Raw genomic sequence first — 12,134 nt, 5'->3', positions numbered from 1 at the left:
CTGGCCCTCAGTTAGAACACAGCATCCTGTCCCTAACTGAAATCACAGCAGAGTGAGCGCAAAATGGCGGCAGCGTTTTTTATTGTGCAGAGTGACATCATTTCAGCAGCCAATCACAGCCTTGCCAGTACTTACATGCCCACCATGCTAAACAGGATGTGCCCACACTTCCAATCATTCCTCATTGGCTGCTGCGTTCAGTTTGAATTCTGGGAACTTCCGATTCCGGTATCCGATACGCGGGAAGTATCGGAATTCGGTATCGGAATTCCGATACCGCAAATATCGGCCGATACCCGATACTTGCGGTATCGGAATGCTCAACACTACTTATGACACTCGGGTACTGAATTCAAATCCCAGCAATGACAGCATTTGCAAGGAGTTTGTATGTTTTCCCCATATTTGCGTTAGTTTCCTCCAGATTCACTGGTTTCCTCTCACACTTCAACAGGGATGTTAATATCTGTAAAGTGATGTGAAAATGAATGCTGGTATGTAACCCCTTCCATCAAAATGACGAAACTGTACAAGTGATTTTCTGCAATCTGATGCGCAGTTACATCAAAGAGATGGCACAGTTAACGGATTCAGGGGTTGTACCCATTCCATCTGAAGTAGCTGGCTATTAAACAGAGTCACCCTCCTGTTTCAAAGGATAAGACAGAAAATAGTGCAAATCTCACCCTTTACATACTGCTGGCACTACTTATAAACTGAAAATGATTGTCAATGAGTCAGCTCATTGGCACTCCACACCGCCATCATGGGGACCTGATTGCCCCTATGGCAACAAGAAAGCTTCCCTGTATGCCATATCTCTTAGCCAGATGCCACCCAGGGAGGGGCCTAATTGGCTGAATTTTCAGTTAAAGACTTATAGTGTAGATCAGAGGTCTCAAACACGTGGCCCGCGGGCCGCATGTGGTCTCTGAGGCAGACATCTGCGTCCCACGGTGCACCACATGTCTCACGCTAGAAGAGAGGAGAAGTGCATCGCTTCATACTGGCTGTGGCCCTGCGTGATGATATCCCTCTAGCACTGTGTAACGACATCACGCCAGTACGCATAGAGCAGAGGCATAACTTTCCCCCCCTTTGCTGGATTTGGCTGGGGATTGTGGCTGTGCGTGTACAGCGAGATGACAGCGCCGGCTTACATGCAGACAACCTATTTGAATGGCCACGATCGGTATTAGCGCTGATCATGGCCGTTTAACCCCTTAGATACCACTATCAATAGTGACAGCGGCATCTAGATGGCTATTTCAGGGGAGGGGCTTACTCTTAAACCTATGGTAACCTGAGGCCAAGTAATGGCCTTTAGGTTAGCCATCATTGGGGCCTGGAATACGCAGGGTCCTACATGTGAACTGTCAATATAGGACTGACCTAATATTCTCTAGCAGTGAACTAAGCAATGTAAGGGCAGAACACAGCAGCCTCATATATTGCTAAGGCCTCTTTCACATTGTGTTCTTGCCCATGTTCGTTGGTCCCGTCGGGGCTTATGTCCAAACTAATATAAAATTGGACTTGGACATATGTGCAAATGGGACCATAGAATATATAATGGTGCCGAGAGTCAAGGTGTGCTCTGTCGTGCATCATTTTCGGGCGTATACACCTACTGGACGCAGTCTACTATGTCTGAGTGTCTGCCTCAAGTATGTGAATAGACTTGAAAATGATGCATGACAGAGCACATGTTCGCTCTGCCAGCCCCATTATAGTCCATGGCCACATCAGCACATACACCCGCAGACTATGATGTATTTCTATAGTAGCAGGACGGAGATGCTAACAGACATATTTTTCAATACACAGAGGACCTGTTTAAAATCATAAATGGCAACGTCATCAAAAAGGCGCAAGATTGCTGCTGAAAAACGAATATTTCAGGAAAAGTGGGAAAACTTATATTTTGTCACGGAGGTTGGAGAGAGAGCCCAGTGTCTGATTTGTTTTCAGTTTGTCGCAGTGCTTAAGGACTACAATGTGCATCGACATTACATGATGCAGCATGGAGAACAGTATGAAGCACTATCTGGCAAACTGAGAGAGGAAAAGCTTCAGCAGCTGAAACCATCTTTTAAAAAACAGCGAAACTTCTCAAGTGTTAACAAGTCAATTGAAGCTTCTGTGAAAGCCAGTTTTGTGCTCAGTAACATGATAGCAAAATATTCACGACCGTTTACTGAGGGTCAGTTCATTAATTACTGTTTTATTAAAGCAAGTAAAATCATTTTTCCGGACAAAAAGAAACTGTTTGAAGGTATAAGCTTGTCAGCAAAGACCGGTGCTAGTAGAATCACTGAATCTGCTAGTGGCGTTCATCCGCAAAGCAGCGCAAAGTTTTGAAGTATTTTCCGTAGCGATTGACGAGAGCACAGAGGTAACGGATACATCATACTGTGCTGTGTTCATTCGTGGGGTTGATGAAAACCTAAGCATAACCGAGGAATTATTGGATTTATTACCAATGAGAGGCACAACGACCGGTCGAGACATTTTTAAAGAACTTGAAGGCTGCATTAACACAGCAGGACAGCCATGGGATAAACTGGTGTCTGTGGTCACGGACGGTGCACCAGCAATATGTTCTGAAAACATTGGTGTTTGGGATTATTGAAAACAAAATGATACCAGCTTTCATTGTCAGGTCCTTTCAGCACAATACACTGCATTCTGCATCAGGAAGCGCTGTGCGGAAAAAGTGTACAAATGAAAAAAGTTATGGACTTTGTGGTTAAGACTGTTAACTTTATACGGGCAAGAGGTCTTAACCATAGGCAGTTCACGTCTTTCTTGTTTGATATGGCCAGTAAATATGGAGACTTGTTGTATCATACCAAGGTCAGATGGCTGAGTCGGGGAAAAGTGTTGAAAAGATTTTTTGCTTTGACACAGGAGATAGCACTTTTTATGGCACTGAAAGATAAAGACGCTCTCCAACTTTCTGACCCAACTTTTCTATCTGACTTAGTGTTTCTAACAGATGTCACAGAACACCTCAGCGCACTCAACTTGAAACTCCAGAGCCCAAAGCAGATGATTACAGTGATGTTTGATAATATAAAAGCATTCAGAAGTAAGCTGTCTTTGTGGGACCAGCAGCTGCAGTCTGGCAATTTGGCTCATTTCTCAGCTATGCAGTCGCTGGTACGAGCTGAATCAGAACGCTTGAATTACTATTCCAATATAATTTCTCAGTTACTAAAAGAGTTTGATAGACTTTTCATGAGATTCAGGAGCTTGAAAATGAATTTGCACTTTTCGCCACTCCATTTGCGATAGACATTGCTTGTGTTTCAGAAGATCTGCAGATGGAGCTTGTAGACTTGCAATGCGACACCATTCTTAAACAGTAGTATATGGACATTGGTGTTCCAGATTTCTATAGGTTTGTCCCACGAGAAAAATTTCCAAAACTTCTTAAAGCCACTGCCAGGATCATGGCCATGTTTGGAAGTACGTACGTATGCGAACAGTTTTTCTCTTCAATGAAGCTTATCAAATCAGCACTACGGTCAAGACTAGGGTTGATTGATCACCCTAAAAATCAGATCGGAAAGAAACGGTCAAATCACACTTGAAAATCGCTGATCGGGAATTCCGATTTCCGATCCTCATTGAAGTCAATGGAGATAAAAAAATGGAGACTGTGTGTGTCTGTGTGTGCAGGCGGGGTCTGTGGGGGACCATCGGGGGTCTGTGTGGGCCTCTCAGGGGTCTGTGCAGGCTGCCAGGGGTCTGTGCGGGCCTGCCAGGGGTCTGTGCGGGCCTGCCGGGGGTCTGTGCGGGCCTGCCGGGAGTCTGTGTGGGCTTGCCGGGGGTCTGTGCAGGCTGCTGGGGGTCTGTGCAGGCCTCTTGAGGGGTCTGTGCGGTCTGCCGGAGGTCTGTGCGAGCCTGTGGCGGGTCTGTGCGGGCCTGTCGGGGGTCTATGCGGGCTGCTGGGGGGTCTATGCGGGCCTGTCGGGGGTCTGCGTGGGCTTGCCGGCGGTCTGTGCGGGCCTGTCGGGGGTCTATGTCGGCTGCCGGGGGGTCTGTGCGGGCCTGTCGGGGGTCTGTGCGGGCCTTTCGGGGGTCTGTGTGGGCCTGTCGGGGGTCTGTGCAGGCCTCTCAGGGGTCTTTGTGTGTGTGTTCAGGCATCGTCCAATGGGACTGTAAGTCTCATCGGGCTATGCCTGCTACAATGACAGTGATTGACACATTAGCCAATGATGGTACAGTAGTAGTCCCATCATCCGGCTAATGTGTTGAATGTAAAAAAAACACACAAACATACATACTACATACAACCTACTACATACATACAACATACTACATACATACATACTACATACATACAACATACATATTACATACTGTACATATACATATATACATACAACATACTACACACATACAACATAATACATACATACAACATACATACATACAATATACTACATACTACATACAGTACATATAACATAGAGTACATACTCACCGTCACTTGTCACTTTGATCCCCGAAGCCAGTGTCACCTGTAAAAAATATTAAAATAACAAACAATATGCTCCCTGATCCGCAGAAATTCACGAATGTCCTATGATGATCTCCCGTGGAGAGCAGCAGCATCAGCTGATGTGACCGCTCTCTAGGGGTTGCAGGAATACAATGATGGGAGGGAGGTATTTTGCCATCAGGCACACTCCAGCAAGTTTTGAAAAAACAATAGTGAAAACGATAGTGAAAAACTGATGCAACTGATCCATTTTTTTTTTAGAGAGAGAGAATGAAAGATGTGCATGATTTCAATGGAAAAAATGCATGAAAAAATGGATTCGGAGGCCGGATTCATCATTTCAGATCTCAGTTTCATACATTTTTTGCTGGATCCGTCGCTGTTTGTTCTTTCGCCAGACAGAAAAAAAAGTTCTTCTGTATGTTTTCTCTGTCCGCGGTAAACAGCTTTTCTGAAGGATCCGGCAAAAAACGGATGAAACATGTGGCCATTAGGCGTAATCCGGCGCTAATACAACTCTATGAGAAAAAAACGGATTCGGCGGAAAAAAAGATCAGTTTTTTTCAAAACTCGACGGATTCTGCCTGAGGGCAAAAACCTGATGTGTGAAAGCAGCCAGATATATGGTAGATACATCTATGTATCTATAGATATATTTATCTATAAATATATCTATAGACAGATATATCCATAGATATATAATAGAAAGGCCGATGTTTCTTAATGATCATTTAATTTAAATAAAAAAACAGAAAAAAATGGCGTGGGCTCCCATTTAATTTTCTGCACCAAAGGGGGAAAGCTGACAGCCGGGGGCCAATATTTGTAGCCTGGGAAGGGGGTAATACCCATGGCCCCTCCCAGGCTATGAATATCAGCCCGCAGCTGTCTGCGTAACCTTTACTGGCTATTAAAATAGGGGGACCCCCCAAAAATGACATGGAGTCCCCTATATTTTATAGCCAGAAAGACTGCGCAGACAGCTGTGGACTGATATTCATAGCCTAGAGAGGGGCCATGGATATTGCCCCCCCCAACTACAAATACCAGTCCGCAGCCACCCCAGAAATGGCACATCTGTAAGATGTGCCAATTCCAGCACTTAGCCCCTCTCTTCCCACTCCCGAGTAGCGGTGGGATATGGGGTAATAAGAGGTTAATGTCACCTTGCTATTGTAAGGTGACATTAAGCCTGGTTAATAATGGAGAGGAGTCAATAAGACACCTATCCATTATTAATCCTAGAGTAGTGAAAGAGTTAAAAACAAAACAAAGACACAGCCAGAAAAAAGTATTTTATTATTCTTAATTTAACCATACTTACCATACTTCAGCACCTACAAAAAACGTAAAATAATAAACCATATACTCCCTGTCCAATGCAGTCCAATTAATAGCGAGTGTCCCACAATGATCTCCCCTATAGAACAGTGACATCGGGTGATGCCACTACTCTATAGGACCTCCAGTGACACACTGACAGGAGACAATGGCTCCTGTAGTGCATCACTGAGAGGTTACTGTAGTTCACTGGTCTCACTTTATGCCATTGCTGCATGGGAACTTTCTCACACAGCAGTGCCAAAAGTGAGACTAGGGACTATTTTTTACAGTTGCGGAGGAATGCAGTGCAGAAGGATACCTCCCTCCCGTCATTGTATTGCTGGAGCCCCCAGAGAGCGGTCGCATCAGCTGATGCTGCTGCTCTCCACGGGAGATTGTCATGGGACACTCGTGGATTTCTGCGGATCAGGGAGTATATTGTTTGTTTTTTATTTTAATATTTTTTACAGGTGACACTGGCTTCGGGGATCAAAGAGACAACTGATGGTGAGTATGTACTCTATGTTATATGTACTATATTTTATATATATGAATTGTATGTAATATATGAATGTATTGTATGTAGTATGTTGAATGTGTGCATGTATGTTGTATGTATGTAGTATGTTGTATGTATGTAGTATGTATGTTGTATGCATGTTGTATGTATGTAGTATGTATGTAGAATGTATGTTGTATGTATGTAGTACGTATGTAGTATGTATGTAGTATGTTGTATGTATGTATGTATGTTGTATGTATGTAGTATGTTGTGTGTATGTTGTATGTTGTATGTATGTAGTATGTATGTTGTATGTAAGTTGTATGTATGTAGTATGTTGTATGCATGTTGTATGTATGTAGTATGCATGTTGTATGTACGTAGTATGCATGTAGTATGTTGTATGTATGTTGTATGTATGTAGTGTGTAAGTAGTATGTATGTAGTATGTATGTAGTATGTTGTATTTATGCATGTATGTATGTTGCATGTATGCAGTATGTATGTATGTATGTAGCATGTATGTATGCAGTATGTATGTAGTATGTAGTGTGTTGTATGTATGTTGCATGTATGTAATATGTTGTATGTATGTTGTATGTATGTTGTATGTATGTAGTATGTATGTTGTATGTATGTTGTATGTACGATGTACAGTACAGACCAGAAGTTTGTACACAACTTCTCATTTAAAGATTTTTCTGTATTTTCACGACTATAAAAATTGTAAATTCACACTGAAGGTATCACAACTATGAATTAACACATGTGGAATTATATACTTAACAAAAAAGTGTGAAACAACTGAAAATATGTCTTATATTCTAGGTTCTTCAAAGTAGCCACCTTTTGCTTTGATGACTGCTTTGCACACTCTTGGCTTTCTCTTGGTGAGCTAAATCAAATGCCAGAAATTTGTTTTTGCCATATTTGTAGCGAACTACAGAATGAAGTCAACATTTGGTGGTAGAATTGTTGTTTTGTGTTTATAATTTTGTTAATAGTTTATATGTTCCCATAAATGATGCCACTAACAAATACAACTTGTCCTGAAAAAAATAATCCCTTATGTGACTGTTGCAAAAACAATGAAAACGTTATGGTTCCTGTATAGCAACAATAGAAAACTAAAAAAATATGGTATGCTATAAACACAAAAACTGGCTATGATGTCACAGGAATAAGCAAGTAAAATAAAACAAATAATAGAGTTTGATAAAAGAGAGTCCGTCAGGACAAAATGACTGTTCACACCAAACAGCAGTATGTTTAGGACATTGCCCTAATTAGAAATCAAACCTTCAGTGCCCAAATCCTTAGCTGCATTTACAAGAAATGTCTAGGTTACGTTTTATCTAAGTGGTAAAAAAAAAAATCCAAACTTTGCTAAATTAAAAAAAAAAAAATTCTCAATTTTCCAATACCAGTAGGGTCTCCATTTTTCTTGATCAAGGGTCACGTGAGGGCTTATTTTTTGCGTGCCATGCTGGCGTTTTTAACGATACCATTTTGGTGCAGATACGTTGTTTTGATCGCCTGTTATTACATTTTAATGCAATGTCGCGGTGACCAAAAAACGTAATTCTGGCGTTTCAAATTTTTTTCTCGCTATGCCATTTAGCGATCAGGTTAATCCTTTTTTTATTGATAGATCGGGCGATTCTGAATGCGGCGATACCAAATATGTGTAGGTTTGATTTTTTTTTTATTGTTTTATTTTGAATGGGGCAAAAGGGAGGGGGATTTAAACATTTATAATTTTTTTCATACTTTTTTAAACTTTTTTTTTTTTACTTTTGCCATGCTTCAATAGCCTCCATGAGAGGCTAGAAGCTGGCATAACCTGACCGGCTCTGCTACATAGCAGCGATCATCAGATCGCTCCTATGTAGCTGAATTGCACGCTTGCTATGAGCACCGACCACAAGGTGGCACTCATAGCAATCCGGCATCGGCAACCTTAGAGGTCTCAAAGAGACCTCTGGTTGCTACGCCGATGCATCGCTGACCCCCGATCATGTGACGGAGTCAGCGATGCGCTCGTTTCCGGACGCAGGTTGCCCGGAAGTGCCAGTTAAATGACGCTGTCAGCAATTGACAGTGGCATTTAACTAGTTAATAGCGGCGGGTGAATCGCGATTTCACCCGCCGCTATTGCGGGCACATGTCAGCTGTTCAAAACAGCTGACATGTCCCGGCTTTGAGGTGGGCTTACCGCTGGAGCCCCATCAAAGGGAAGGGGTTAACAGTTATGGATTGCAAAGATAAAAGTACAGCACTTTGGTAAGAGGTGCAGTGAACAAGCATGGCATCGAGCAGCTCATTGTTATACTTTAACAAAACTCAATTTCTGTATTTGGACAATACATGTGCAATCTTTGAGACTATGCCCGCTATAAGCAGGTTTGAATAGTCATTTTGTGCTGATAAGCTCCCTGCAAAGAATAACATTTATCAATACAAACTTTGGATAATTCTAGTAATGAACATGCTGAGACAAATTTAAGCCTATGAAGGTTCCTGTTTGCATTTTTGAGAACCCAGTTTTTTCTTAATTGAAAAGCAAAAGAAAATAGCTCAAATGGTAAAAAATAAAATGAATACAATAGAAACAGTATCGTAATATCATTATATTGTAGAACAACAGCACACGTTTTTAAGGCATGTAACTACAGCAAAGCTGATAATATCCATGATGATTGAGGCAAAGGTAAGAAGTATATATGACTGCAGTTGTAACATGGGATGCAGAGACCAACAAAAGGCCATGATCATCAGTGACCCATCAAAGGGTCTGGTCAGCACTGAAGGAACGTTACGTATAACTTCTAAAATTAAAATTCACATCTTAGCTAGTTATCATCAATCCACGAGATAGTGATCTGTACCACCATGTATTCAGTGCATTTCTTTGTATGCCTCACTATATGAGGTCTGTGGAGATGCTATTATTGACCCACCTGGGTTATTATTAAAATTTGCGGAGACTTAGTATTCAACCTGCTGCCTAGGTCTCTATGGCAGAGAGACTCCATTATCCTCCCGATTCCATCAGCCATCCTGAAATTTGCAGATGCCATTATATTCAGTCAATATCCCATTAATTTGCTGGAGTCTCCTACACAAACCTTTGTCTTGTTGAAAGTAGCTGTCCACATACAGCAAACCTCTTTACGCCAACAGGCATCCATCCAACATTTCACGTACTTCAAACTACCACAGCCCAAAAAGAAAACAGAACAATCACAATGCACAATTTTAGAGTTATGTCTGTCCTCATCCCCTTTACATTTTTATTGAATGAACAAAATGGTATTGTTCTGTGATGTGGTGGCACTGTATGGTTATATATTGTAAATGTGTTGTTTATGAGAGAGAATACTGTGGGAATCAAACTTCTAGCTAAAAATAACATAATTATATAAACCTACAACAAGCAAATGCAAGGCATAAACTTGCTTTTATATAAAAGAAACTATAATAAAACAGAGAATAGAGGAGACAGTAGCATTGCAAAATTGAGTCAAAGAATAATAAAACTGCAATTTTATGTGAAGAAGTAGACCACAAAACTTTGGCCTATGTGTTCAGAGTAATATATCTTTTAAGTTACTACTGGTGAAGCAAAGCAATTTTTGTCTAATAGTAGAGGTGAGTGAACCTTTAAAGGTTTGCTTCGGCGAATGTCAGGATGTTTGCTGAACATGGTCATCCAATGTACCTGAAGCTCAGTGAATTCAATGGAAGTCAAAACCAAACGTATGCACAAAACCTTAGGGTGGGACAAAAAGCTTCCCAAACAGATCAAATTAGGGGCTGACACCAGGAGAAGTGTCATTAATTAACCCTGAGTACAAATAGTATGATTGCACAGCATGGATACAAGGAATAGGGCCTGGTACATGGCATGGACCAGCATTTCTAGCTTAACCCCTTCACCCCCGAGGATGGTTTGCACGTTAATGACCAGGCCAATTTTTACAATTCTGACCACTGTCCCTTTATGAGGTTATAACTCTGGAAAGCTTCAACGGATCCCAGTGATTCTGACAATGTTTTCCCGTGACAAACCGTACTTCATGACAGTGGTAAAATTTCTTTGATATTATCTGCGTTTATTTGTGAAAAAAACGGAAATTTGGTGAAAATTTTGAAAATTTTGCAATTTTCCAACTTTGAATTTTTATGCAATTAAATCACACAGATATGTCACACAAAATACTTAATAAGTAACATTTCCCACATGTCTACTTTACATCTGCACAATTTTGGAACCAATAGTTAGGCAGTTATAAGGGTTAAAAGTTGACCAGCAATTTCTCATTTTTACAACACCATTTTTTTTAGGGACCACATCTCATTTGAAGTCATTTTAAGGGGTCTATATGATAGAAAATAATCAAGTGTGACACCATTCTAAAAACTGCACCCCTCAAGATGCTCAAAACCACATTCAAGAAGTTTATTAACCCTTCAGGTGTTTCACAGGAATTTTTGGAATGTTTAAATAAAAATGAACATTTAACTTTTTTTCACAAAAAATTTATTTCAGCTCCAATTTGTTTTATTTTACCAAGGGTAATAGGAGAAAATGGACCCCAAAAGTTGTTGTACAATTTTTCCTGAGAACGACGATACCCCATATTTGGGGTAAACCACTCTTTGGGCGCATGACAGAGCTTGGAAGCGAAGGAGCGCCATTTGACTTTTCAATGCAAAATTGACTGGAATTGAGATGGGATGCCATGTTGCATTTGGAGAGCCACTGATGTGCCTAAACATTGAAACCCCCCACAAGTGACACCATTTTGGAAAGTAGACCCCCTAAGGAACTTATCTAGAGGTGTAGTGAGCACTTTGACCCACCAAAGGCTTAACAGAAGTTTATAATGCAGAACCGTAAAAATAAAAAATCATTTTTTTTCACAAAAATTATCTTTTTTCTCCCAATATGTTATTTTCCCAAGGGTAAGAGAAGAAATTGGACCGCAAAAGTTGTTGAACAATTTGTCCTGAGTACGCTGATACCCCATATGTGTGGATAAACCACTGTTTGGGCACATGGGAGAGCTCGGAAGGGAAGGAGCGCCATTTGACTTTTCAATGCAAAATTGACAGGAATTGAGATGGGATGCCATGTTGCGTTTGGAGAGCCACTGATGTGCCTAAACATTGAAACCCCTCACATGTGACACCATTTTGGAAAGTAGACCCCCTAAGGAACTTATCTAGATGTGTGGTGAGCACTTTGACTCACCAAGGGCTTCACAGAAGTTTATAATGCAGAGCCGTAAAAATAAAACAAAATTTTTTTCCCACAAAAATTATATTTTAGCCCCCAGTTTTCAGTTTTGTATTTTCCCGAGGGTAACAGGAGAAATTGGAGCCCAAAAGTTGTTGTCCAATTTGTATTAAGTGCGCTGATACCCCATATGTTGGGGGGGAACCACCGTTTGGGCGCATGAGAAGGCTCAGAAGGGAAGGAGCGCCAATTGGAATGCAGACTTAGATGGAATAGCCTGCAGGCGTCACATTGCATTTGCAGAGCCCCTAATGTACCTAAACAGTAGAAACCCCCACAAGTGACACCATTTTGGAAAGTAGACCCCCTAAGGAACTCATCTAGATGTGTTGTGAGAGCTTTGAACCCCCAAGTGTTTCACTCCAGTTTATAACGTAGAGCCGTGCAAATAAAAAAAAAATTTTTTTCCACAAAAATTATTTTTTAGCCCCCAGTTTCGTATTTTTCCAAGGGCAACAGGAGAAATTGGACCCTAAATATTGTTGTCCAATTTGTCC

Source organism: Ranitomeya imitator, chromosome 4, assembly GCF_032444005.1.
Source record: "Ranitomeya imitator isolate aRanImi1 chromosome 4, aRanImi1.pri, whole genome shotgun sequence".
NCBI classification, from domain to species: domain Eukaryota; kingdom Metazoa; phylum Chordata; class Amphibia; order Anura; family Dendrobatidae; genus Ranitomeya; species Ranitomeya imitator.
This window is presented reverse-complemented; position numbering follows the sequence as displayed.